Source organism: Sciurus carolinensis, chromosome 10 (genome assembly GCF_902686445.1).
Source record: "Sciurus carolinensis chromosome 10, mSciCar1.2, whole genome shotgun sequence".
Taxonomy (NCBI): Eukaryota; Metazoa; Chordata; class Mammalia; order Rodentia; family Sciuridae; genus Sciurus; species Sciurus carolinensis.
Genome location: NC_062222.1, coordinates 97446400 through 97473936, shown reverse-complemented (window position 1 = coordinate 97473936; position 27537 = coordinate 97446400). Strand labels below are relative to the sequence as shown.

General features: G+C 37.5%; 1 protein-coding gene across 1 annotated transcript in view; it reads right to left on the bottom strand.

Annotated features, from left to right (window-relative positions):
• Positions 1–27537, bottom strand: part of Nmu (neuromedin U) — a 62151-nt gene that overhangs the window by 33559 nt on the left and 1055 nt on the right. The gene's annotated exons all lie outside the window — the stretch shown is intronic.

Below are 27537 nucleotides of genomic sequence, written 5' to 3'. Positions count from 1 at the left end.
CATTTGGGCTGTTTCCAGGTTGTTATGAAAAAGCTACTATGGGCATTCTTTTACAGATTTTGTGTTTGACATAAATTTTCACCTCTCTGAAATTAATGCCCAATAGTGCAATTGCTGGGTTGTATAGTAAGTATATATCTTGTTTCCAAAGAGCCTGACAAACTATTTTCTAGAGTGGCGGTTCTGTTTTATATCCCCACTAGCAACATGTGATCCAGTTTCTCCATATCCTTGCAAGCACTTGGTATTATCACTATTTTTCATTTTAACCATTACTGATGGTTATGTGATGGATACAGTGGTTTTAATTTGTATTTCCTTAAATACTGATGTTGGGCGTCTTTTCACGCGGTTGTTTGCCATCTGTCTTCTTTATTGAAATGTCTGTTCATGTCTTTTGCCCATTTCTAAGTGGATTTTTTTTTAGAGTTGAGTTTGGAGAGTTCTTCATAAATTCTAGATATAAGATCTTATGTTAACTATGTGATTCTCAAATGTTTCTTCCAAGCTCTTGGGTGTCTTTTGCAGAGCAAGAATTTTAATTGTGATGAGGTTCAACTTTTTGAAATTTTCCTTTTATGGATAACACTTTTGGTGTCAAGTCTGAAAACTCTTTACCTAGACCTATCTGAAGATTTTCTCCTGCTTTTTTCATCAAAGTTTTATAGTTTTGGAGGTACTGGGGATCAAACCCAGGGTGTCATGTACACAAAGCATGTGCTGTAGCACTGAGTTCCTTCCCAAGTCCCTAAGCCCAGTTTTATATTTAATTCTGTGATTTTTTTTTTTTTTCTTATTTTGGTACTGGGGTTTAAACCCAAAGGCACCTCACCACTGAGTTACATCCCTAGCTTTTTTGTTTGTTTGTTTGTTTGTTTGTTTCCTTTTTTTTTTTTTTTTGAGACAGGGTCCCTTTAAGTTGCTGAGGGCCTCATCAATTTGCTGAGGCTGACCTCAAACTTGTGATCCTCCTGTCTTAACTTCCTGAGTCACTGGGATTACAAGTGTGCACCACAATGCCTGGCTTAATTCTATGAGTAATTTTTTAAGTTAATTTTTACATAAGGTGTGAGGTTTAGGTCAAAGTTAACTTTTTTGCTTATGGACATCCAATGGGTCCAGCACCAATTTTTCAAAAGTCTCTCATGAACTTATAAGAACATTAAGTTGGCCTTGTGTTTTTATTCTTTTGGTATTTTCCAAACTGTCTGCAAGTGGGATAACCACTTTTTATTCAAAAGTTACTTTAGGATAATCTTGTTTGCTTTGATTTGATTTACTGTACTCACAGTCTCAAAAAGTCATTTTTGCTGACAGATCAATTGTATCTCATTACATCTCAGGAGAAGGAACAGCAGTCCCCATAAAGAACACTCTTAGAAATGCAGTGACCTTTTCCAAACCAGGAAATAAATGCTGCTTTTAAAAATAACCTCCAAATTCCAAAGTTCCTATGATTGAACATAGTTTCTTCTTCCTCAACAAAACTTGGCATTTACATAAACATTAGTGAACCTATAAAAAAATCAACGCTTTAAAGTGTTACATGGAAATTGAAATCGTTTTCATAAAGCCCATCTCTGGAGTAAATCATTTTACAATTAAGTGTAGATCAAAACATGCTGGGACATAGCTTTAGCTTCAAGAAAACATACTCAGCCTTAAGCTGGAGTCGTGGCTCCGTAGTAGAACGCTTGCCTGGCATGTGTGAGACTCCACGTTAAATACTCAGCACCGCATATAAACAAATAAAATAAAAAAGATCCATTGACAATTAAAAAATTTTTGAAAAAAAAGAGAAAACATACTCAGCCTAAAATTTGAAAATGACAAAGAGACAACCTGTGCAGTCCTTCCATCAACTGAAAAGTTCAACCAGAAAGTGAGTGTGGGTCTGTAAATGGAATATAGTGTCTTTCCCCTTAATCCAACACGGAGACTTTTATAGTCTTGGGAAAACTTAAGCAGGTTTATGAAATCATCAATCCATCAGAAGACAAGTGAATAACATGCTGATACACATGTACATCCTTTGCTAACTGTCATTTAGACGTGGACATGATAGAATGGCATCAGATAGAATGCTTGGGGCTTCAAAATTCAATATAATGCATTCATAAGATTTAGAACTGCAAATTTCCTCAGCAATACATGACTGTGGAATAATATTAATAATAATAAAATATATAAGTATATATAATTGCTATAATATAGTTCTATAATACATAATATTTCTATAATATGCAATTTCATTGCAAAAGAAGCAGTCATGGGGCTAAGGGTATAGCGCAATGATAAAGTGCTTACTTAGCACACAGAAGACCCTGGGTTATATCCACAGGATCAAAAAAAAAAAAAAAAAAAAAAGCAAAACAGTTGTTATAAAGATATTAAAAGGAGTATAAAAAATGTTGATTGTGGTTTTTTTCCTCTAATTTTCACGTTTTAAAATGTGGTTAAATTATTTTCTAATTCAAAATACATACATATGTTTAAAAATGCATGTATATGTTTGGACTAAAGATTGGACATTTTAAATATGATGTTATTTCTCAATAAAGTAATAAAAATAGAGTAAATGAAATGTATATGCAAAACATACTTTTACTAAAAAGAAATTTTATTTTGTTTCTTGAGGAGGAAAAACTTGGGCGGGGGGATGTTACTTGAGAGGAATATCAAAGGCAATGTATGGAATTTGTTTAGATACCAATTCAAGCAAATCAATTATATAAATAAATAGGGGATTCAGAATTGGATACTTGATGATAATAAGGAATTAATACGTTCTTAATGAATGTATAATTTACATTCACTAAAATGCACTGATCTTAAATATTCATCAGACAAATCTTAACAACTACGTCCACCTGGATAAATACTACCCCAAACAAGACAAAAATGTAGATGTAGGACATTTTCCTCATCCAGAAGGTGCCTTACTCTTCTGTAATCAATAACACACCCCCCTCTGGGGCAATCACTTCCTGACAACTAGCACCATAGATCAATTTTGCTTAATCTTGGACTCCATGTAAGTGGAATCATGCCCTCATGTACTCTTGGGTCTGGCTCCTTCACATCTCATTACATTGCTTCAGATCCACCCATTCTAAGTAGACAACCCAATATCTTTTAGTGAGCCCACCAAAATGTACAACCTTCATCATAATCCTGTTTTAAAATGTTTTCATCATCCCAGAAAGATCCTCCTGCTCATTTTCAGGTAATCCCCATTCCCACATGCAATCTAGGCAACTGGTAATCTATTTTCTGTCTCTACACAGTTGCCTTTTCTGAACATTTCATATAAATTGAATTATACCATATGTGCCCTACTATGTTAGATTTCTTTCCCTCATCATGACATTTTTGAAGTTCATCCATGTTGTGGCATGGATGTGAACTTCATTCCTTGTTACAAGTGAATAATATTCCAGCACTTGGATATATCACATTTTGCTTATCCTTTTGCCTATGGACGAGCATTTGAGTCATATGTATTTTTCAGCTAGTGTAAATAATGCTTCTATGAGCAGTCATGTACAAAACATTGCACATCTGTTTTTATTTCTCTTGGGTAGATAAACCAGAGGTGAAATTATTGGGTCACATAGTAATTTTTTAAAAAAAAATTTAATTATTTTTATTTTATTTTTTTAGTTGGAAACGAACCTCTATTTTATTTCTTTATATGCAGTGCTGAGAATCGAACCCAGTGCCTCACATGTGCTAGGCAAACACTCTGCCACTGAGCCACAACCCCAGCCCTCACATAGTAAATTTATGTTTAATTTTTAAAGAATCTGCCTAACTATTTTCCAAAGTAGCTTCATCATTTTACATTCCCACCAGCAATGTATGAGGGTTTCAATCTCTGTATATACCCACCAACTTTTGTCTTAACAATTTGTCCATAACTGTCTTTTTTATTATAACCATTCTAATAGGTATAAAAGTTTTACTTGTTCCGGAAACTCACCAGCTTTTGGTTTCAACTCTTTTTTTTTTTTTAAGTTAGCTTCCTTATATCATTACTCCTAAATTGTGATGATGGCATTGTATAAACATGTTTTTTTTCCAAGTGTCCTCATCCTTTGGGTATAATGCCAGATTTCCTATAAATGAAATTATGTGTTATTTGGAACTAGTTTCATAAAAATCCAATGGGAGAAAGAAGCAGACAGTGAGGTTGAGTTGATATGGGAGGATGCGAGTTGGTGGTTTTGTAACTGGGGGATAGATGGCTTGAAGTTCATTGAAGATTCTCTCTAATCCTAACATTTGAAATATTCATAAGAAAATTTAAAAATTGAAAAAGGTATGAAAACATTTTTAAAAAGGAACCAAATGTTTAAGTTGTTGAACTGGAGATATTTCATTCTGAAACTTGTTTAACTGTCCCTTAGGTTCTTCTGGGAAAATGTTTCAGAACACAAAGTCAAGCTCAAGTGCCTTATACTGTCCACAGTCTCTCCTTCAAAACTATCGTCATGGAAGAAAATATCAAACCCTTAGTATTATAATGGCTGTATTGTCCAATGATTTAGTTTTTTTTTTTTTTAGGTGGACACGATACCTTTATTTTATTTTTATGTGGTGCTGAGGATCGAACCCAGGGCCTCATGCATGCTAGGCGAGCGCTCTATCACTGAGCCACAACCCCAGCCCAGAATTACCATGTTTAATCAGTTTGAACCATAGAAGGTCATTAAAAGTTGTCAAAGTTAAAAAAAAAAAATTGTCAGAGTTGAATTCCCTGAGTAAACTGTTTTGATGGTTGTAATGCTAATTCTTCCCTCTCTATTTTAGAGTATGCGGTTGAAATTGATTGCAAATAACACAACGGTAGAACGGAGGTTTAGTTCATGGATTGGTGGCTCCATTTTAGCTTCTTTGGTGAGTAGATAAGCTACTTCGCAAATTTAGATTCTTACTGAATTAATTAAATGTAGTACTGAAAATACCAAGTTTCACAAAAATACTAAAAATAATTCCAGTTCTTCATTTCTTTGCACTTTATAACTAGCAAATGAGTGGAAGACCCATTAAGAATATGTTTTATACGTTCTAACAGAATGTCTCTTTGCCTTACTAATTTGTTTCCCCGTGGAAGACCCATTAAGAATATGTTTTATACATTCTAACAGAATGTCTCTTTGCCTTACTAATTTGTTTCCCCTCTCAAACAGAGGTAGAAATATTGAACTATCCATGCCTCTTATAATAATAATCCTTGTTGGTACCAGTGAAGTTGCAGTGCATTTAAAAGTAAATCATTCCTTCTTAAAGTTCCAGTTGTTCCCATGTCTGTTGGTGAGGTATAGGAAGTTAGGAGTTGGCCCTTTGAGCAAATGAAGTTGTGGAGCTGGGTTTTGGACTGGTTTCTGCCTTGAGTCAGGAGGTAAAGTCCTTGTACTTTTCTGGATCCTAGCCTTGGGAGGATTTCCCCTTTACCTCAGTCCAGCTGAGTAACTCACTAAGTACACAGGTCTTTCGGTGATTTCTATTATTGCCTTTTGAAAGAGACGTTTTAATAGTAAGGAAATGTTATTGTTAAGAACTTTTCTAACACAGGTGATTCAGATACATAACTAGATCTTACCCTGACTGAGTCAGTTGTTCTTTCTTTGGGACAATCTGAAAGAAAAAGAGAATTTATAAACAATTCAACTTGTTTACCTCCTCTGAGCACCTTAATAACCCAGGATCATGGAAAATGGCCTAAAGCCATTGCGATCGAACTTTATTAAATCACTAGCATTGTTTTCAATATCTTAAGTAAATTAAATAATTTGCCACAGACCATAAATGATCAAGATACTTTATCTTAGGAAATGTATTGTTTTTCCTGATATATTATTTTATTATTATCTTTCCTAGTGTATTGATTTTTCTTGTCTTATAAATTGTTTTTTATATTTATTAGGGATCTTCCACCTGCCAAATATTAGCATTCTTGCTCTATAATCATTGCCATTTCTATAAAACCAAATGAGGACACTATTAGACTCAGACACCCAAGGAAACTGACCATCCTTATTCTAGAGGATAGTCTAGAGAAAACAGTTCATTCTGAACATAATCCCTATGAACTACTAACACCCGCTTGGGGCAGAGAAGAGTAGACTCTCATTGCCTGTCAGGAGCTTTGACAGAAGATTTTCATTTTCCAAGTACACACAGTACTCATTTAAAACTTATAACAATATTAAGTGGATAATATCTCCTTTCTTCTCAAGGTTTGATTGATGATTTCATCCTGTGATCTGCTTTGTGAGAATGTGATTTCATGAGAGTCATTTTAAGTCTCTCAGTCTGGGATAGAATTGAAGTGTTACTTTCTTGGTTGTTAATTGTAAAATTCTGAAATTCACTTTTGACTCACTTTTGAGTATTATACACCAAAAATTTTTTTAAAAGACACTCCAGGCATCCTGAGTTACTTAATTTCACTGTGTCCAAGTCTAGATTTATGAACTGCTCTTAACTTAAACTCAGTTGGATTGTGATTATGGTAAACGTGAATGGCTCTAGAGAGTCCCCAAATCCTGTATCTCCCCAAATGAAGGACTCTTAAACATCAAAAGAAGTGTCCTCTCATGAATTATATTAAAAGTAACATAAGTGGAGTGTCTACTTCTAAATGCCCTTTTTATGCAAGAGTACAAGTAACTTAAAAGTGAAATTTTAAAGTTTTTAAAAAGTTTATTTCACAAATGAATTTTCTGCTCATTTAAGTATTTAAAGCTTTGACAGCTATTATCTAAAAATCTTTTACAATTTTTCCTCAATTGCCTAGAAAAATATACCAAAAGTCCTGGTTAAACCTCCTATTTTATTCTTATATTTGGATGTTTCTCATGGACAAGTCATGCCCAAGGCAAGATTTAGCTACATATGAAACGAAAGTTTGTGTCTCTGCTTAAGTGATCAAGAGATATGGCATTTGAGGCAGCAAAACAAAAACAAAAACAAAAAAACACAGTCATTTTTATTTCAATTTTTTTTTCAGTATGGGGGATTGAACCCAGGGTCTCATGCATACTAGGCCAGCACTCCACCAATGAGCTATCTCCCCAGTCCATTCTGTTTTATTCTGAGACAGGATCTCACTAGCTTGCCCAGGCTGGGCTCACACTTGCAGTCCTCCTACCTCAGTCTCCCAAGTACTGGCATACACCACCCTGCTTGTCTTCAAATTCCTCTTTGAACAATTATTTGTTATAAGCTTCCCCATCTGGACTGTGTCCACCACTTGGGAGTGACAACCAATTAACTAGTAGACAGGCTGCTGAGCTCAGTAACAATTTCTGCACTTTCTGAGGACAATGATATTGTCTGGTGATAGTTATAATTTTGCAGTTTTATTAAATCTCAAGATAAAGCCCAAGAGAATGTCAAGGGTCCACAGAGTCATGACAAACATTTCACAGAGAAAAATAAAGCTCAAGGAAGGTAAGTAAGTGGCTTTCTCAAGGAAACACAATAAATGGCAGAGTCTGGATTCAAACTCAACTCTGTCTAACAAAGAAGCCTGTTCTCTTTCCTTCTGGAGTATGACCTTCACCAACACTGAGCAAACATTCTGGGAACAGGTGACAGTTACCCTGTATAATCCAAGCTTCAGTTATACAATGACAATACAGTCTACAAACCTGTATATTTAATTCTTAAATTGAAGGTTTCAGAACTTATTTGGCAGCAAAACCTGAACTGGCCTGAACTCATTTGGTGCTAAAACATGACCTGAAATATAAAGACTCTTCGTTGCTCTTATCTATCACATTTAGTATATAATATTCATATGTTTTGCTGCAGAAATGTTAATGTGTTCTTCCCCAGACCAAATGGGGGCTGAGTTGTAACACACATTATAAATGTACGGTATTACTTATCAATTTTTTAAAATTCTGAACTCTAAAATTGCACCTGGCCTGGCCTAAGTTCTTCAGTTAAGAAATTATAGACCTGAATAATAATAGTATTAATAACAATAGCAAAGATAGTAGAACTTGCATTCTACAGTTTTATCTCGTCTTTATGGGGTTTTTACAAAATACTTTCAAACAGACCTTATTGCATTTGTCATCATAATGTGAATATTTCCTGACTCTGGGTAGATTTTTTTCTGGTTATCTATTTAGAGTGAAGAAGAAACAAATCTCTTGTTGAGGATGCAGAGAAAGGGGAACTCTTATGTATAGCCATTCTGGAAAACGGCATAGAGATTCCTCAAAAAAACAAAAAATAGAACTACCATATGATTCAGTAATTCCACTACTGGGTATGGATCCAGAGGGGATGAAATAATTATACTGAAAAGATACCTGTGCTCTCATGTTTACTGGTGCTCTATTTACAACAGCCAAGATATGGAATCAACCTAGATTCCTATCGGTGGATGAATGGATAAAGAAAATGTGGCATATATACACAATTAATTATTATTTAGCCACAGAAATAAAGAAATCTTGTCTTTTTTTGCCTCCTCTGAGGCACGGGGGACTCAAACAGTGACCCCTGCGCATGCTAGGTGAGCACTCTCCAATATGAGCTATTTCCTCAGCTCAGAAATCTTGTCTTCTGCAGCACCATGAATGGACCTGGGGATGATTATGTTAAGAGAAATAAACAAGGTGCAGAAAGTTGAATGCCACACACTCTCACTTATTTGTGGAAACTAAAATGTTTATATCACAGAACAGGATGGAATAGTGGTAACTAGAGACTGGGAAGGAGGGTGGAAAGAGGTTCAGTAAGGAGCACCAAATCACAGAGGGGGAGTTAGTGAGGTTCTCATATAGCACAGTAGGGTAAATACTAGTTAAAACAATCTATGATATATTCCAAAATGACTAGTAAGAGCATAAAATTTCCTACAACAATTATTAATATTTTAAGAAATGGAAATGCTTATTACCCTGAGTTAATTACTATACATTATATACATGTATCACATTACTGTAATGTACTCCAAATGTACAAATATTATGTCTCAATATTTTTAAAAAATTAGAAAAAGGAGGAGAAAAGAGGAAAAGACTGAAGAAGAGGAGGAAGAGAAAAAGGAGGAAGAAGAAGCAGGAAACAAGTCCTTGGCCAAATGTAGACCTGATCTCAAACTGAGTTTTAATTTTCTAAGTAAGACTTCATTGAAATTAGAGATTTGATGTCATGGTGTGTATGTGTGTTTTGCTTGTTTTTATTTTCTGAGCTTTTCTTAAATCTTTTTAGTGATTTTATGTAAAAAGTAATGGTATAAAAATTTTAATTAGTTGTCTTAAAAGTAACTAGAGCACTGTAATAAATTAAGAAGCTTAGTGACCTGTTTTATATGAAATGGAATTCTAGAAGATATACTACGAATGAGAGTTAATTTTCATATAAACATAGAGTATTTCTTTATCTCAAAAATTATAAATGATCATTTGTACATATATAATTTATTATTTATTATAAATCTTTTTTTTTTCAGTACTAGGAATTGAACTCAGAGCATGGTACATGCTAGGCAAGCATTTACCACTGAGCTACACCACCACACCCTTTTTATTTTATTTTTTTGAGACAGGGTCTTGCTATGTTGCTCAGTTTTGCCCAAACTCCTGGGCTCCAGTGGTCCTCCTGCCTCAGCCTCCCAAGTAGCTGGGACTTAGGTGCATGCCACCATGCCCAACTTTCAATTGTACATATCTAACAAGATATTTACTCTCCAGGACATTTTAAATTCAAATTGAGTTTCAAATATAATATTAGTGCCTTTCTAGATTAATAGTTTTCAACCTCTTATTTTTTCTGCCTCAGAGTACATAAAAGATACAGCATATTTCCTCCAGTAACAGTGATCCACAAAGTAATTGTTATTTATACAACCAGCAACCATTTCTATGCTTGAGGTCCAACAGAACCAGATGGTGGATCAGTTTGAATTTTAATCAAAATTGAACACATTTCACAGGTTCTGGATGCTCACCTCCTACAATGGCAACTTCCTCTTAGTCTAGCTTATACTTTGTTAGCCCTGGTGCAGACCTAGGGCAAGGGGAATCTAGAATGGATGGAAGATGAGGTAGGGAATAAATATCAACTGTAGCCTTGGGACCATTTGCAGTAGTATAGAGGGTAGCTTGTTTTGACTTTCCTGAATTGAATCTTTTGAAGAGATGTGGCAGAGCATCTGGAACTGGACTTAATGTAGGGCACAAGTGGATCTTGTGGTGCAAGCCATAGCCTGAATGAATATCTCTGCTCAGACTCACACCCTCTCAGGTCATCTTTTACTACTGACATTTTAATGGCAACCAGCTTTGCACAGGTGTAACCCGGCAACACCTTACCCAGCCTCTGCCAAGTACTTCCTGTTTTCTGCTCTGGGGCTTCTTTGATGCCTCAATGTTTGACACACCCAGACATATACAGTCCAAATGCTCAGAGTTTAAGGGAGCCATTACCCTTCTGAAAAAAATCAGTGAAAAGGTGGTGTGGGGATTGCGAGTGTGTAAATGCTCCTACCTCTCCTTCAGGAAGACAGTTGTGAGAGATATGTTATAGCTCTACAGAACATCCCAGTCACATCGAGCCTCAGATATCCACCATCATCATCAACTTGGTAACATGTCTTTTTTTCCCCCTTCTTTCTTTCTGTTTCTTGGATCACCTCCTAAACAAACTGCCTCATGAGAATCAGGATTAGTCCTGCCTCTTCCGTGTTTTGTTGGGAATCCCCAATACTACCCTCAGGTTTGACAACTTGCAAGAAAATTTCACAGAACTCAGAAAAAGCTATTATACTCATGATTACTGCCTATTACACAGTAAAACCAGCAAATGAGATATGGACACTCTAGGAGAAATCAGGCAGAAGCTTCCAGCTGCCTCCTCTTGGGAGAGTTGTGTGAGAATGCATTGAATTCTCCAAGCAACATGTGAGGTATTGCCAGTCAAGGGAGCCCACCTGAGCCTTGAGGTTCAGGGTTTTTATTGCAAATTAGTCACATAGGCATGACTGGCCTAATTACTCAGACTTCAGCTCCCCTACAGGTAAAACTGAAGCATGGCCCAGGCTCCTCAGAGATACAAAAACACTCTTCTCAGGCAGTGTTCCAAGGGCTCAGAGGTTATCTCCCAAGAGCAAGTCAAGAGCTCCCGTCCTGTGGAGATAAGCTTTCTTTGGAATGTAAAGAGATAGAACAGGAATTCCGCCTTTGGGTCCCCTTCTTCCACCCGGGAGAAGTCTGCTTTTCCTTTTCTTTAATAAAGCTGCATTTTCCACTCTACATTTGCCTCGGCGTGCTTCTCCAGCGTTATACTTCAACACCTGAGGAAGCAGGACTCGTCACCGGTAAACAGCGGTATCAGATTTGGAGGTCCCACCGAGATCTACGCCGAGACCGCCCATCTCTCAAATGACCCTCCAACCTATCACTCTTCAACCAGACTTTTACCATGGACCCCTCGATCGACCCGATTTATAAAAAGGAACTCCAAGCTGCTTGCCCCTCGCCGTCCACTTTCAGCTCGAAGAAGTCAGAGCGGTCATCGACCCCCTTCCCCAGCAGCATGGAGTTCCTAAGATTAGAGGGGGGAATGAAGCCAGAATTGGGACAGGCAGTTAGTGTAGAAATAGGAAACTGGGTCAGATCGAGAAAATAGAGGCCATCAAGCCATCCGCCTCTGGAAGTTGGAGACTGCCATGGCAGAATGGAATATCAAGGACATGCAGAACCCATTGATAACCAGATTTACCTGCCCTTGCCAGAGACTGCAGGCAAGAAGGTGCTAATCAATGCCCCCTGGGCCCTTGCCTGTCTGAGACACCTTGACCCTCCCTCTGCCCCATCCGCTTTTCGCTTTTTACATTTCAAAACCAGGCCTAATCCGGTGGGCAGGAAGGGAGGAGATAAGGGGGTAAAGAAATGGGAGAATGAAACCCATAAAAAGGACAAGATTTGCTCATCCCATGGATTCCGCCTTTGGGTCCCCTTCTTCCACCCGGGAGAAGTCTGCTTTTCCTTTTCTTTAATAAAGCTGCATTTTCCACTCTAAAAAAAAAAAAAAAAAAGAGAACAATCCAGACCTGCTAAGTTAACCCTTTTCTGTACACTTGCATTGGTCTTATCACTGTAAGTAGATCATCATGACTTCAAAGGATCATGTATTTATAAAGTTTTATGAATTCCTGAACTTAGTTTTCTTCCAAAAGGATGTTTAAGTATTCCATTTGTAAAGTATTCTGGAACTGCTTTACCCAGATGATCTGATGCCCATTTGATTTATGCAGTTATTATTTACCGCCATGGAACACACAAGAATTCCACCTTTGTTGACCTCCTACTCCAAATCCAGACCTGTGACTTGGCTCCCAGTCACTGAGTCACACAACCAACCCACTAATCCCTGCTGAGAAGTAGTGGTGAAGCTGCAGACTCGTGGCCCAGACAGGCTGAGCATGCGTGGCAAGCAGGGGCCAGGACTGTGAGCAGCATGACTTGCCCACAGGAGCCTGAGGTGTGGAGAGCCAGGGCACACCAAACTGTCCCACTGTGGTGGCCCAGCCAAGCCCCTGAGTGAATGCCTAGGCTGGAAACCCATAGAAATGCAGAATTTCAAGCTTTACTCAGACTTGTAGACTCAAAACTCTGCATTTGAGAAGATTTTTAGGTGATCTATCTGTACATTAAACTTTTAGAAGCACTGATGTGGGCAAACAGAACTCCTCAACTCCTCATTGGATTTAGAAACCAAAGCTCCATTTGAAAAGATAGTATTCCTTGGCCTTGTAGGGTGGGGTGAAGCATGAATCAGGTTCCTACACTTCCCATTTCATTCAGTCTAACTACTTACAGATGTTTGCAGGGGAACGAAGACGAGGCTGGAAAGATGCCAGAATTTATTCCACCAATGATATCAATTTATGTAATAAAGATATATATTAATAGAGGATTTATACTATGTTCAGGAGGCCTGATTTCTTGTAAAATAAAGACACTCAAGCTTCAGGGAATTGTTTAAAATCTGAATTTTGATGAGCAAAATTTAGGGAAAGAGAAATCAATAATTAATATACCATAATCTTTCCACTTGACTTTCGAGCTACTAAATGGCAGTTCTGTGCCAGGCTTATACCTCACTAAAGGAACTGCGAACAAATCCATCCATCCACATTCTTCAGGCTGACCAACCATATCTCTGGGCCATTTTGTAGCTGCAGCTTTAGAATAGGACTTGTGATCTTAAGATCATGGTTTACAAAACTCATTGGCACCTCAATAATGGCAACAATGATTGTGTTTTGAGCACTTAGTATGTGCTAAACATTGTTCTGAGAGCTTTATAAATATTATTTCACTTATTCCTCAGGACTGTTTGAGATATTATTATCCACATTACATAGATAGGAAAAATCAGGTACAGAGAAGTTATACAAATGGTAATGTCAGGATTTAAACCAAGGCAGCCTGATACCTCCTACACGAGGTCGTAGACCTCACTGTCTAGAGAATCAATATGGTAAAGGGGAAAGAGACATCTTTCCTAAAGTGGTTGGAATCATCAAGTTGGAAGTCTTCTAAACCCCACTGGTATGTAAACTACATCCTGCTCTATCAAACAGATTCTACTTCAGCTTGGAGAATCTTCCTTAAATATATATTTTATCTCCTCATGTAATACCTTTCAAATGTTAATGTGCATATAAATCAGCCAGGGATCATGTTAAAATGCAGATTCTAATTCAGTAGGTCTAGAGCAGTGTATCAGAAAGTATAGAGAAGTGCCCAAGATTCCAACATTTCTATCAAGTCCCAGGTGATGGTCCATGCTGCTGGTCCACAGGCCGTGCTTAGAATAGCAAGGACATAGGATGCATATGTACTTTTTAAAAAATGTATAAACTCACAGACTCACCTCTTGATAAATATTAAGAATTTCATTCTTGTTAAATATTTCAGATCCAAGATGGCGGACTAAAGGGAGGCTGCATTCCTTGCCGCTCCGTAACTCCGGTTTCAGGCAGAGGATATCTGTTCTCGGTGAGGCAGTTTTTGCTGCTTATCAATCCCCTGGTGTTTACCCCATTTGTCTGCTGTGATGACCTGCAGTCTGCCAGCATATCAACGCCTTTTTTGAGTGCAGATTGCTCACTGTCAGGCGTCTATCATCCGCCATTTGTCTGCCTCTCGCCTGTCCATCGCCTGCCTTACACCTATCCATCACCCAACACACGAGGTTCACCTCCCGATTGTCTGACAACAGTCAGCAAACTGATAGCTGACCACCAGCGGAGCACCAGCTGCCTGCTATCGCCTGGAAGTTCACTGTTACAGTACCTGCAGGTTTGATTACACGTGGCTGCCGCCATTTTGAGACAACAGCCAGGCCCTGTAAGACCCTTGGCCGGACTGACTGAGCCCCGTCTCCAGGATACCTCAACCCAACCGATCACTCCCTGCCTCTGGGGCCTTCACATGGACTGACTGCTCCCTGCTGCCAGGACCCCCCAGAACAACTGACTGCGTCCTATCACTGGGAACCCAGATCAACTGATTGCACCCGGCCTCCAGGATCCCACAACCACACCAAACACGCCAGACCTCCAGGACCCCTGCCAGACCAACTGCATCCTATCTCCAGGATCTCCAGCTGACTACGTCCACCCCTGAGCTGCAGCTCCCCATTTGCCAACACATTTTGAAGCAGAGTGGCCATCTTGGATAATCCTGGAAGCCGTAGCTCCGATCTTTGGGTGGGGCAAATCCCATCCTGCGATGCCTGCTGGAGGCTTGAAGCTCACTGTCAGGTACCTCTCATGCATCAGGCTACTGAACACTGGGAGGTTTCATTAGTATATGACTGTTATACTGTAGATTTTCTTTTTTCTCCTTTTTAAAAAATTTGTTTTTATTTCTTTACTTTCCTTGCTCTCTTTTCCTTTTGTTTACCTGTTCCCTCAGAGTCTTTTTCTCCCTTTTTTGCATGCTAACATCTGATTTCTTTTGATTACACTCTCACCCTATTTTCTAGAACTTCTGTATATTCTTTTCTTATCCCATTAACAGCCACATTCTACATCACTCTGCATCCTCTTTGTCCTCCCTTAGAAACTGCAGACCTTATTGCAAACCTGTTTGTTTTACTGAAGATAATATTTGAACTCATTTTGTTTACTATGACAATTTTGTTACTGTCCCCATAGGGGCTATTTGGTCTAGGATTACATAGTGTCTGATTTGGGCACTGCTAATATTGATCTCCCCTTAAAGAAAGGATTTTGGAAACCTATAGGGCCACTATACGCCTATAGGGGGAAATCTGCAAAACCCAAATCTGCACTGCTAGAGGGGAATATACATGAACAACATGAAAAAACAAGGGAAGAAAATTATCCAAACAAATCTAGATTCTATATTAATAGAATCCAATGACAGTATGTTAGAAGAAATGTCAGAAAAGGACTTCAGATTATACATGATTAAGATGATTTGCGAAGCAAAGGATGAGATAAGAGAGCAACTGCAGGCAATGAATGATAATACCAATAAACTGAAAGAGCACCTACAGGAAGCAAAAGATCATTTCAACAAAGAGATAGAGATTCTAAAAAAAAAAACAAACAGAAATCCTTGAAATGAAGGAGACAATAAACCAAATAAAAAACTCAGTGGAAAGCATCACCAAAAGACTAGACCACTTGGAAGACAGAACCTCAGACAATGAAGACAAAATATTTAATCTTGAAAATAAAGTTGCCCAAACAGAGAAGATGGTAAGAAATCATGAACAGAATCTCCAAGAACTATGGGACATCACGAAAAGACCAAATTTAAGAATTATTGGGATTGAGGAAGGCACAGAGATACAAACCAAAGGAATGAACAACCCATTCAATAATATCATAAAATTTCCCAAACCTGAAGAATGAAATGGAAAATCAAATACAAGAGGCTTACAGAACACCAAATGCACAGAATCACAACAGATCCACACCAAGGCACATTATAATGAAAATGCCTAACATTCAAAATAAAGATAGGATTTTGAAGGCTGCGAGAGAAAAGCATCAGATTACATATAGGGGAAGACCAATATGGATAGCAGCCGACTTCTCAACCCAGACTCTAAAAGCTAGAAGGGCCTGAACCAACATATTTCAAGCTTTGAAAGAACATGGTTGCCAACCAAGAATCCTATACCCAGCAAAACTAACCTTCAGATTTGAAGATGAAATAAAATCCTTCCATGATAAACAAAAGTTAAAAGAATTTACAAATAGAAAGCCTATGCTACAGAATGTTCTCAACAAAATATTCCATGAGGAGGAAATGAAAAACAACAATGTAGGTCAGCAAAGGGAGGAACTACCTTAGAGAAAAACCACTCAAAGGAGAAACCAAGCCAACTTAAAAACCAAAAATAAGCCAAATGACTGGGAATACAAATCATTTCTCAATAATAACCCTGAACATTAATGGCCTAAACTCATCAATCAAAAGACATAGACTGGCAGGATGGATTAAAAAGAAAGACCCAACAATATGCTGCCTGCAAGAGACTCATCTCATAGAAAAAGACATCCACAGACTAAAGGTGAAAGGATAGGAAAAAACCTACCACGCACATGGACTCAGTAAAAAAGCGGGGGTTTCCATCCTTATATCAGATAAAGTGAACTTCAAGCCAAAGTTAGTCAGAAGGGATAAAGAAGAACATTTCATACTGCTTAAGGGAACCATAAATCAGGAAGACATAACGATAGTAAATATTTATGCCCCAAACAATGGTGCATCCCTGTACATCAAACAAATCCTTCTCAATTTCAGGAATCACATAGACCACAACACAATAATTCTGGGTGACTTTAATGCACCGCTGTCACCACTAGATAGATCTTCCAAACAAAATCCAAACCAAAGAAACCATAGAACTCAATAACACAATCAATAACCTAGACTTAATAGACATATATAGAATATTCCATCCATCAATGAGCATATTCATTTTCTTCCCAGCAGCACATGGAACCTTCTCAAAAATAGACCATATGTTATGCCACAAAGCAGCCCTTAGGAAATGCAAAAAAATAGAGATACTGCCTTGTGTTCTATCAGATCATAATGGACTGAGAGTAGAAATCAATGACAAAATAAAAAAGAGAAATTACTCCAACACCTGGAGACTAAATAACATGCTATTGAATGAAACATGGATAACAAAAAACATCAGGGAGGAGATTAAAAAATTCTTAGAGGTCAATGAGAACGACGATACAACATATCAAAATCTCTGGGACACTATGAAAGCGGTAAACAAAATAGACAAACCCTTAGCACACTAACAAAGAGAAGGAGAGAGAAGACTCAAATTACTAAAATACATGATGCAAAAGGAAATATCATGACAGACACCACTGAGATACAGAACATAATGAGAAGCTACTTTGAAAATCTGTATTCCAACAAGATAGAAACTTCCGAAGACATTGACAAATTTCTAGAGACATATGCTCCTCCCAAACTGAACCAGGAGGACATACACAATTTTAAACAGATCAATATCAAGCAATGAAATAGAAGAAGTCATTAAAAATCTTCCATCCAAGAAAAGCCCAGGACCAGACGGATTCTCAGTCGAGTTCTACAAGACCTTCAAAGAAGAACTCATTCCAATACTTCTCAAAGTATTCCAGGAAATAGAAAAGGAGGGTACCCTACCGAACTCATTTTATGAAGCTAATATCACCCTCATACCCAAACCAGGAAAAGACCCATCAAGGAAAGAAAATTTTAGACCAATATCCTTGATGAATATAGATGCAAAGATCCTTAACAAAATATTGGCAAACCGTATCCAAAAACATATTAAGAAAATTGTGCACCAAGATCAAGTGGGGTTCATCCCTGGAATGCAAGGGTGGTTCAACATTTGTAAATCAATAAACGTAATCCATCATGTCAATAGACTTAAGGATAAGAATCATATGGTTATTTCAATTGACGCAGAAAAAGCGTTTGACAAAATACAACACCCCTTCATGCTCAAAACACTAGAAAAAATAGGGATAGTAAGAACATACCTGAACATTGTAAAGGCTATTTATGCTAAGCCCATGGCCAACATCATTCTTAATGGAGAAAAACTGAAACCATTCCCTTTAACGATGGGAACAAGGGGCTGGGGAGATAGCTCAGACGGTAGAGTGCTTGCCTTGTAAGCACAAGGCCCTGGGTTCGATCCCCAGCACCCAAAACAAAACAAACAAACAAAAAAAAACGGGAACAAGACAGGGATGTCCTCTTTCACCACTTCTACTCAACATTGTCCTAGAAACTCTAGCCAGAGCAATTAGGCAGACTAAAGAAATTAAAGGGATACAAATAGGAAAAGAGGAACTTAAGCTGTCACTATTTGCTGATGACATGATTCTATATTTAGAGGATCCAAAAACCTCCTCCAGGAAACTTCTAGACCTCATCAATGAATTCAGCAAAATAGCAGGCTATAAAATCAACTCGCATAAATCTAAAGCATTTTTATACGCAAGCGACGAAACAGCTGAAAGGGAAATGAGGAAACCAACCCCATTTGCAATAGCCTCAAAAATAAAATAAAATAAAATAAAATACTTGGGAATCAATCTAACCAAAGAGGTAAAAGATCTCTACAATGAAAACTACAACATTGAAGAAAGAAATTAAGGAAGACCTTAGAAGATGGAAAGATCTCCCATGTTCTTGGATAGGCAGAATTAATATTGTCAAAATGGCCAAAGTACCAAAAATGCTATACAGATTCAATGCAATTCCAATTAAAATCCTAATGATGTACCTTACAGAAATAGAGCAAGCAGTCATGAAATTCATCTGGAAGAATAAGAAACCCAGAATAGCTAAAGCAATCCTTAGCAGGAAGAATGAACAGGGGGTATCGCAATACCAGAACTTCAACTATACTACAAAGCAATAGTAACAAAAACAGACACCAAAATAGACAGGTAGATCAATGGTACAGAATAGAGGACACAGACACAAATCCAAATAAATACAATTTTCTTAATACTAGACAAAGGTGCCAAAAATATGCAATGGAGAAAAGATAGCCTCTTCAACAAATGGTGCTGGGAAAACTGGAAATCCATATGCAACAGAATGAAACTAAACCCCTATCTCTCACCCTGCACAAAAATCAACTCACAATGGATCAAGGACCTTGAAATCAGACCAGAGACCCTGCATCTTATAGAAGAAAAAGTAGGTCCAAATCTTCAACTTCTTGGCTTAGGATCAGACTTCCTTAACAGGACTCCCATAGCACAAGAAATAAAAGCAAGAATCAACAACTGGGATAGATTCAAACTAAATAGCTTTCTCTCAGCAAAGGAAACTATCAGCAATGCGAAGAGAGAGCCTACAGAGTGGGAGAATATCTTTGCCACTCATACTTCAGATAGAGCACTAATTTCCAGAATATATAAACAACTCAAAAAACTCTACACCAAGAATACAAATAATCCAATCAACAAATGGACTAAGGATATGAACAGACACTTCACAGAAGAAGATCTACAAGCAATCAACAAACATATGAAAAAATGTTCACCATCTTTAGTAATAAGAGAAATGCAAATCAAAACTACCCTAAGATTCCATCTCACCCCAATTAGAATGGCGATTATCAAGAATACAAGCAACAATAGGTGTTGGAGAGGATGTGGGGAAAAAGGTACACTTATACATTGCTGGTGGTGTTGCAAATTAGTGCAGCCACTCTGGAAAGCAGTGTGGAGATTCCTTAGAAAACTTGGAATGGACCTACCATTTGACCCAGCTATCCCACTCCTCGGCCTATACCCAAAGGACTTAAAATCAGCATACTACAGAGATACAGCCATATCAATGTTCATAGCTGCTCAATTCACAATAGCCAGACTGTGGAACCAACCTAGATGCCCTTCGAATGATGAATGGATAAAGAAACTGTGGTATATATATATAATGGAATATTACTCAGCTATAAAGAATAATAAAATTATGGCATTTGCAGGCAAATGGATGAAATTGGAGAATATCATGTTAAGTGAGATAAGCCAATCTCAAAAATCCAAAAGACGAATGATCTCACTGATAAGCGGGTGATGACACATAATGGGGGGTGGGAGGGGGGCAAGAATGGAGGAAGGAGGGACTGTATAGAGGGAAAAGAGGGGTGGGAGGGGTGGGGGGAAGGAAAAAAATAACGGAATGAATCAAACATCATTACTCTATGTAAATGTATGAATATGCAAATGGTATGCTGTTACTCCATGTACAAACAGAAACAACATATATCCCATTTGTTTACAATAAAAATAAATAAAAAAAAGAAAAGAAAATCAGAAAAAAAGTCATCTGCAAGAAAAAACTGGTAAAAAAATATATATATTAATTTCATTTCTAGAGAACTCTGAGATAACTCCTATCTAATTGTTAGTAGGACTTAGAAATGTTCCCCCCATGGGCAAAATAGAGAGTCAGGTGACTTCTGAAGCTGAGTGGTGAGAATTGGAACTTCTTTCCTTGCAATGTATTACTGATACATTTAGCAAGGAGGCATTCCAAAGTGGTTTTCATCCCAATAATGACAACAGCTGCTAGTAAAATTTCCTTATTTGATACCTAACCTACTTGATGTTTCAGTTTTTACCTAAAGCAATAAAATATTAATCAACATAATAGTAAAAACAGTAATTCAATTTCTAGGCTGTGGACACAAGTGAATTTTCCTTTATTACTCTCCATTATAATGAAGGCAAATAAAAAAATGTCTTACATATTTTATTTTGAAAAGATGTGAGGAAATTGGATTTTAAAAGTAGGGTGGGCAAAGCATGAAGATTAAAGTACCAGGTTCCTACACAGCACAAGGGAGCACAGGTTTTAAAGAATCTCACACCTATCCTTTTCAACTTGTAAAGTTAGATGACTATCAGAGATGTTTTTGTGAGCTGGGGTTGTGGCTCAGTGGTAGAGTGCTTGCCTTGTATGTGTGAGGCACTGGGTTAGATTCTCAGCACTGCATACAAGTAAATAAATAAAGGTTCATCAATAACAAATAAATATATTTTTAAAAAATTTTTAAAAAGATATATTTGTTATGCCATGTACAGAGAAACAACATTATCCCATTTGTTTACAATAAAAAAAAAGATATTTTTGTAACATGACTCACTACCCAATAAAGAAAATTATCAGATTTCACACCAGCATGTCTAATAGGACGCCAATCTCTCTCTCTCTCTCTCTCTCTCTCTCTCTCTCTCTCTCTCTCTCTCTAACACACACACACACACACACACAAGAAACCGACAAGGATTTTATCAGTGGTTATATGTAGATGATTGACTTATGGATTGTTGGTCTATAATAAACACATAATCAAAGAAAACAGAACCAATTTATTTTGGCCTGATAGTTCATTTCTTTTTATTGCTGAATAATATTTTATTATCTGGAGGTACCATAGTTTATCCTCTTACCTACTGAAGGACATCTTGGTTACTTCCAAGATGGACAATTAGAATAAAGCTGCTCTAAACATAAAATGGTAATATAATAATAATAATAATAATAATAATAATAATAAATTTAATCCTTTTTTTTGTACCAGGGATGATTGAACCCAGGGGTACTTAACCACTGGGCAACATTCCCAGCCCATTTTTTATTTTTTATTTTGAGACAGAGTCTCACTAAGTTGCTGAGGCTTTCTTTGAATTTGCAATCCTCCTGCGTCAGTCTCCCCCACTGCTCAGATTATAGGCGTGTGTCACTGTCCCCAGCTATAAATTTAATTATTAAGGAAAAAATGTGACCTAGTGAGTCTGTCTATCTATTTATCTATCTATATTTTTTTTCCTGGCTACTCTGTTTGAATTAGTTAACATTCAATAAGTCAGTAATAGGATGTTTTAAGTTTCCTCAGTAATTCATTTGTTATCAAGCTAAACTTGTTTTTAAATTTTAAAATTGTTTTTCATAGCAGACTCTTACCACCTCAAAAATTGTTTGCAAATTTTTGTTAGTTTTGTGCTACAATAGTTTGGTTTTGTTTTAGTTTTAAAATTCCCAAATTGGAAGCTGCAATTTGTTAAATAAACAAACCATAAACAAATAAACCAGTGTCTTAATTATATCAATTTAGATATCAATTATTAGCTGATCAACTGCTTTACTCTATTAGAGAGACATGAACGTGAGATAGAAAATAAGTTTTTATGATACATTTCCCTACTTGCGAGAGTAAGGATTTTACAATCAATATAGAATATATTAAATGCTTTAGCTTACACATGAAAATAAGCTTGTGTAAGTTCTTGGACACTGAACATTTAAGAAGGATACAATGAGAGTTCCAACTGCTTGCTTGCTTCCTTCCTTCCTTCCTTCCTTCTTCTCTTTCTTTCTTTCTTTCTTTTTAAGAAACTGGAAAAACTATAATCCCAGCAGCTTGGGAGGCTGAGATAGGAGGATCACAAGTTTGAGGTGAGTCTCAGCAACTCAGTGAAGCCCTAAGCAAATAAATCTCAAAATAAAAAAACAAAAAAAGGGGTCTGGGGATATAGTTCAGTTGGTAGAGTGCTTGCTTACACATGCACAAGGTCCTGGGTTCAAGCCCCAGTAGCGCAAGGGAAAAAAAAAAAAAAAGGACTGGGCATGTGGTTCAGTGGTAATGTTCCTCTGGGTTCAATCTCTGGTCCCCACTCCCTACCTTTCCTCCCTCCCAAAAGACACTGGAAAATGGTAAGATTAATCTGAAAAAGGAGTGGTTCGGTGTTGAGCTCTTTTCGATATTTAAATATTCTTGGTGGACATTTCATAGGCCAGAGACCACTTGCAGACAGAATCCTCTCTAACTAGCTTAGGCAGAAAGAGGTGCTAATAGTTTGGATATGAGGTGCTCCCTAAGAGTTCATCTTTTTTTATTTTTATTTTTTAATTAAAATATTTTTTATTTTTACAGACACATTTTGATTCATTGAACACAAATGGGGTCAACTTTTCATTTCTATGGTTGTACACAATGTAGACTCATACCATTCATGTAATCACAAATATACATAGGGAAATACTGTCTGTTTCACTCTACTGTTTTTCCATCCCCACCCCTTCCCACCCCATTTTCCTCTACACCATTCGAATTTCCTTTATTCTTCTCTTCCCCCCACCCCCCCATCATTATATATTGTCATGCACTTATCAGAGGTAACATTTGGCCTTTGGTTTTTGGGCTTGGCCTATTTCACTTAGCACGATATTTTCCAACTTCATCCATTTACCAGCAAATGCCATAATTTTATTCTTCTTTATGTCTGAGTAATATTCCATTGTGTATATATACCACATTTTGTCAATTGGAGGGCATCTAGGTTGGTTCCACAATCTGGCTATTGTGAATTGAGTTGCTATGAACATTGATGTGGCTGCATCACTGTAGTAGGCTGATTTTAAGTCCTTTGGGTACAAAGCGAGGAGTGGGATAGCTGGGTCATATGGTGGGTCCATTCCAAGTTTTCTGAGGAATCTCCATATTGCTTTCCAGAGTGGCTGCACCAATTTGCAACTCCACCAGCAATGAAAGAGTGTGCCTTATCCCCCACATCCACACCAACACTTATTATTGCTTGCGTTCTTGATAATAGCCACTCTAATTGGAGTTAGATGAAATCTTAGGGTGGTTTTAATTTGCATTTCTCTAATTACTAGGGATGATGAGCACTTTTTCATATATTTGTTGATCACCTGTATATCTTCTTCTGTGAAGTGTCTGCCCATTTCCTTAGCCCATTTATTGATTGGGTTCTTTGTATTTTGGGTGTGAAGTTTTTTAAGTTCTTTATAAACTTTGGAGATGAGTGCTCTGTCTGAAGTGTGTGTGGAAAAGATTTTCTCCTACTCTGTAGTCTCTCTTTTCACATTATTAATTGTTTCCTGTGCTGAGAAAAAAACTTTTTAGTTTGAATCTATCCCATTTATTGATTCTTGCTTTTATTTCTTGTGCTATGGGGGTCTTGTTAAGGAAGTCTGGTCCTAAGCCAAGGTGATGGAGATTCGGGTCTACTTTTTCTTCTATTTGGTAAAGGGTCTCAGGGACTAAATAATATGCTATTGAATGAAGCATGGATAACAGAAAACATCAGGGAGGAGATAAAAAAAATTCTTAGAGGTAAATGAGAATGACGATATAACATATCAAAATCTCTGGGACTCTATGAAAGCAGTACTAAGAGAAAAATTCATTGCATGGAATGCATTCAAGAAAAGAATAAAAAGTCAACAACTAAATGACCTAACTTTACAGTTCAAAGCCCTAGAAAAAGAAGAATAGAACAACACCAAAAGTAGTAGAAGACAGGAAATAATTAAAATCAGAGCGAAATCAATGAAAGTGAAACAAAAGAAACAATTCAAAAAATTGACAAAATGAAAAGTTGGTTCTTTGAAAAAGTAAACAAAATAGACAAACCCTTAGCCACACTAACAAAGAGAAAGAGAGAGAAAACTCAAATTACTAAAATTTGTGATGAAAAAGGAAATATCACGACAGACACCACTGAAATACATAATGAGAAACTACTTTGAAAATCTATATTCCGACAAAATAGAAAAATACCAAAGACATTGACAAATTTCTAGAGACATATGATCCTCCCAAACTGAACCCGGAGGACATACACAATTTAAACAGATCAATATCAAGCAATGAAATGGAAGAAGTCATCAAAGCCTACCAGCCAAGAAAAGCCCAGGACCAGATGGATTCTCAGCCAAGTTTTACAAGACCTTCTAAGAGCTCTTCCTGTGTTAATGCAGGAACATTCAGAGGTGAAATTAATTAGATTATGAGAGCTGTAACCTAATCAGTGCATCCTAATTTGAATGGACTAACTGGTTAGTAGCTGTAGGTAGGTGGGGTGTAGCTGGAGGAGGTGGGTCACTGTGGCCATGCCCTGGAAGAGTTCATATCACCTGTGGCCCACTCCCTGCTCTCTCCTCTGCTTCCTGACCCTGCCATGAGCTGAGACTGCTCCTCTACCATGCTCTTCTGCCTCGCCTTGGGTCCAGGCCAATGAAACCAGTCGACCATGGACTGAACTTCTGAAACCATGAGCCAAAATAAACTTTTCCTTCTCAAACTTGTTCTCGTAGGGTATTTTGATCACAGGGAGAAAAGCTGATTAACACAGAGGTATATTGCAGGGTATTAAATGGTTCACAGAATTGCTGGGAGGGCAGAAATCATAGATTTCAACTCAAGACTTCTGAACCATCTCCTGAAACCATAACCTTTCCTGGTTGTCCAGGAAGCTACTACCTGTGACATGGTCAGGAAGGAACCTGTTAAATTAGGTCAGACCATGTTTCTCTGGTAAAGGTCACAAGCCAACAGGTGCCATTGTACCCTGCCTCTGGCCACAGTTCAAGCCCCTCAAGGTGTGTCTCATTGGCAGAATTCAACTCACACCCAGAACTTTGGATGCAAGGGACTCTTGAAAATTCCTTTATGACTTTCTGGCATCTTCAGGGAAGGAAGGCATAGTAAGAGGATGTTGGGACAGATGGTGAGTGAGCCAGTGAGGCTCCATCACGCGGGTTACACAGTCATCTGCAACTGGATTATATACAGTAACGAAACATTGTCTTGTCTGGAATCATGTCCACCATCTCCTGCACTTTAGACATCTTTTCTCTGATTTATCAGGTGTGCATTTCAACTTCTTTTCCTGATTTCTAAATTCTTGCAAATCCCTTTGCTATAATTTTTATGATCCAACAATTATTATTTATCTGTTGAAACAGGTTTTTAAAAAATATTTTTAATTGTAGATGGACACAATACCTTTATTTTATTTATTTATTTTTATGTGGCGCTGAGGATCGAACCCAGTGCCTTACCCATACTAGACAGGCGCTAGCCCTGAAGCAGGTTTTTAGGTAGGAAAAAAAATTTCAAAATAAAATCTACATGGAGGAGGGAGGAATACAACAATAAAAGGCCTCCTTGATCTAAATTAGGGAACCACTGGTTTAAACATACCCACCACAATAGATAAATGACATAGTCAATGGTAGAAGTTCTTCTGTTGCTTAAAGAAAGCAGAAAATGGCCCAGCAATTACTTGTGAACATAAAACTCAAGATTCAAGTCCATCATATTTTCTTTTTTTTAAATTTTTAAATTTTATTTGTTCTTTTTAGATATATTTGACAGTAGATTATATTTTGGCATATTACACATACATAGAGTATAACTTATTCTAATTAGGATCCTATTCTTGTGGTTGTACATGATGCAGAGTAACACTGGTCATGTATTCAAATACAAGGATAAGAAAGTTATGTCCAATTAATTTTACTGTCCTTCCTATTCCCCTCACTCCTCCCTTCTCTTTGTTTCCCTGTCTAATCCAATGGACTTCTATTCTTCCCTCTCTGCACCTTCCCTTGTTGGGGGTTAGCATCCACATATCAGAGAGATCATTTGGTCTTTGGTTTTTAGAGTTCATAGTTTGACTATTGTGAATTGACCTGCTTGAGAAAGTTGAATTTCACCTCTTTTGTTTATCTCAGGAAAGAAGAGATCAACGAAAAGACCAAAATCAGGAAGGCACTTAGAAGTTTGCAGTTTAGCCATTCAATGCTTTTCTAAGTTACAAATTCATTCAAACCATTAATATAAAAATTAAATCACAATACTTGTGCACCTTTCTCTTTCCAGACTCATCTGCTTCCAGGAATTTGAAGGTCAAGTTCTAACCTGAAATTGTCATGGGTGCCTCTTGGAGCCTAATTTTGAACCTGCAATTTTGAAAGATGTTTGCTCTTTTAAGATGTCACAGCTGATTCATTTGGGGCATCCAGAAACAGAACCTGGAGCTTTGGGAGTAAGGTCCTTCCAGATGGAAACTCAGCAGCCCTTTTCGTAGATAATCAAAGCCATGTGTGTCTCTTTTCTGGGCGGGACTACTCCAGACTGCTCACTGGAAGCCTCATAGACTAGTAGAGTAAAACTTCCATGGAGTCAGACAATCCAGGCAGAATTTGCTGCTCCAAAACTTACTAATCCTGGAATTCATTTCATTGCCAGTTTTCTGGATTTTTTTTTTTTTTTCCATTTTGAACTCAGAATTGAATCCAGGCACACTCTACCACTGAGCTGAGCTACATCCCCAGCCATTTTTATTTTATTTTGAGACAGGTTCTTGCTAAGTTATCCAGGCTAGTCTTATAACTGCAATCCTCCTGCTTCAGCCTCTGAAAAGCTGGGATTACAGGCAAGTGACAAAATGCCCAGTTTCCTTTTTTTTTAATCTACTAAATTCCTAGAGGACCTAGAACAGTGCTCAGGTGCCTTGATGACTCATCAACTTATCCTAACTCCTTTATCACTTCCACTAAAGGACTGCTCTCCTCAGATTCTGATCTAGGCAAAAGACAACTCTCAGAGTGGGCTCAAATTCTTAGCGCTGTATAAGGGAAGCGAAGCTGTACGATTTTTCACTAT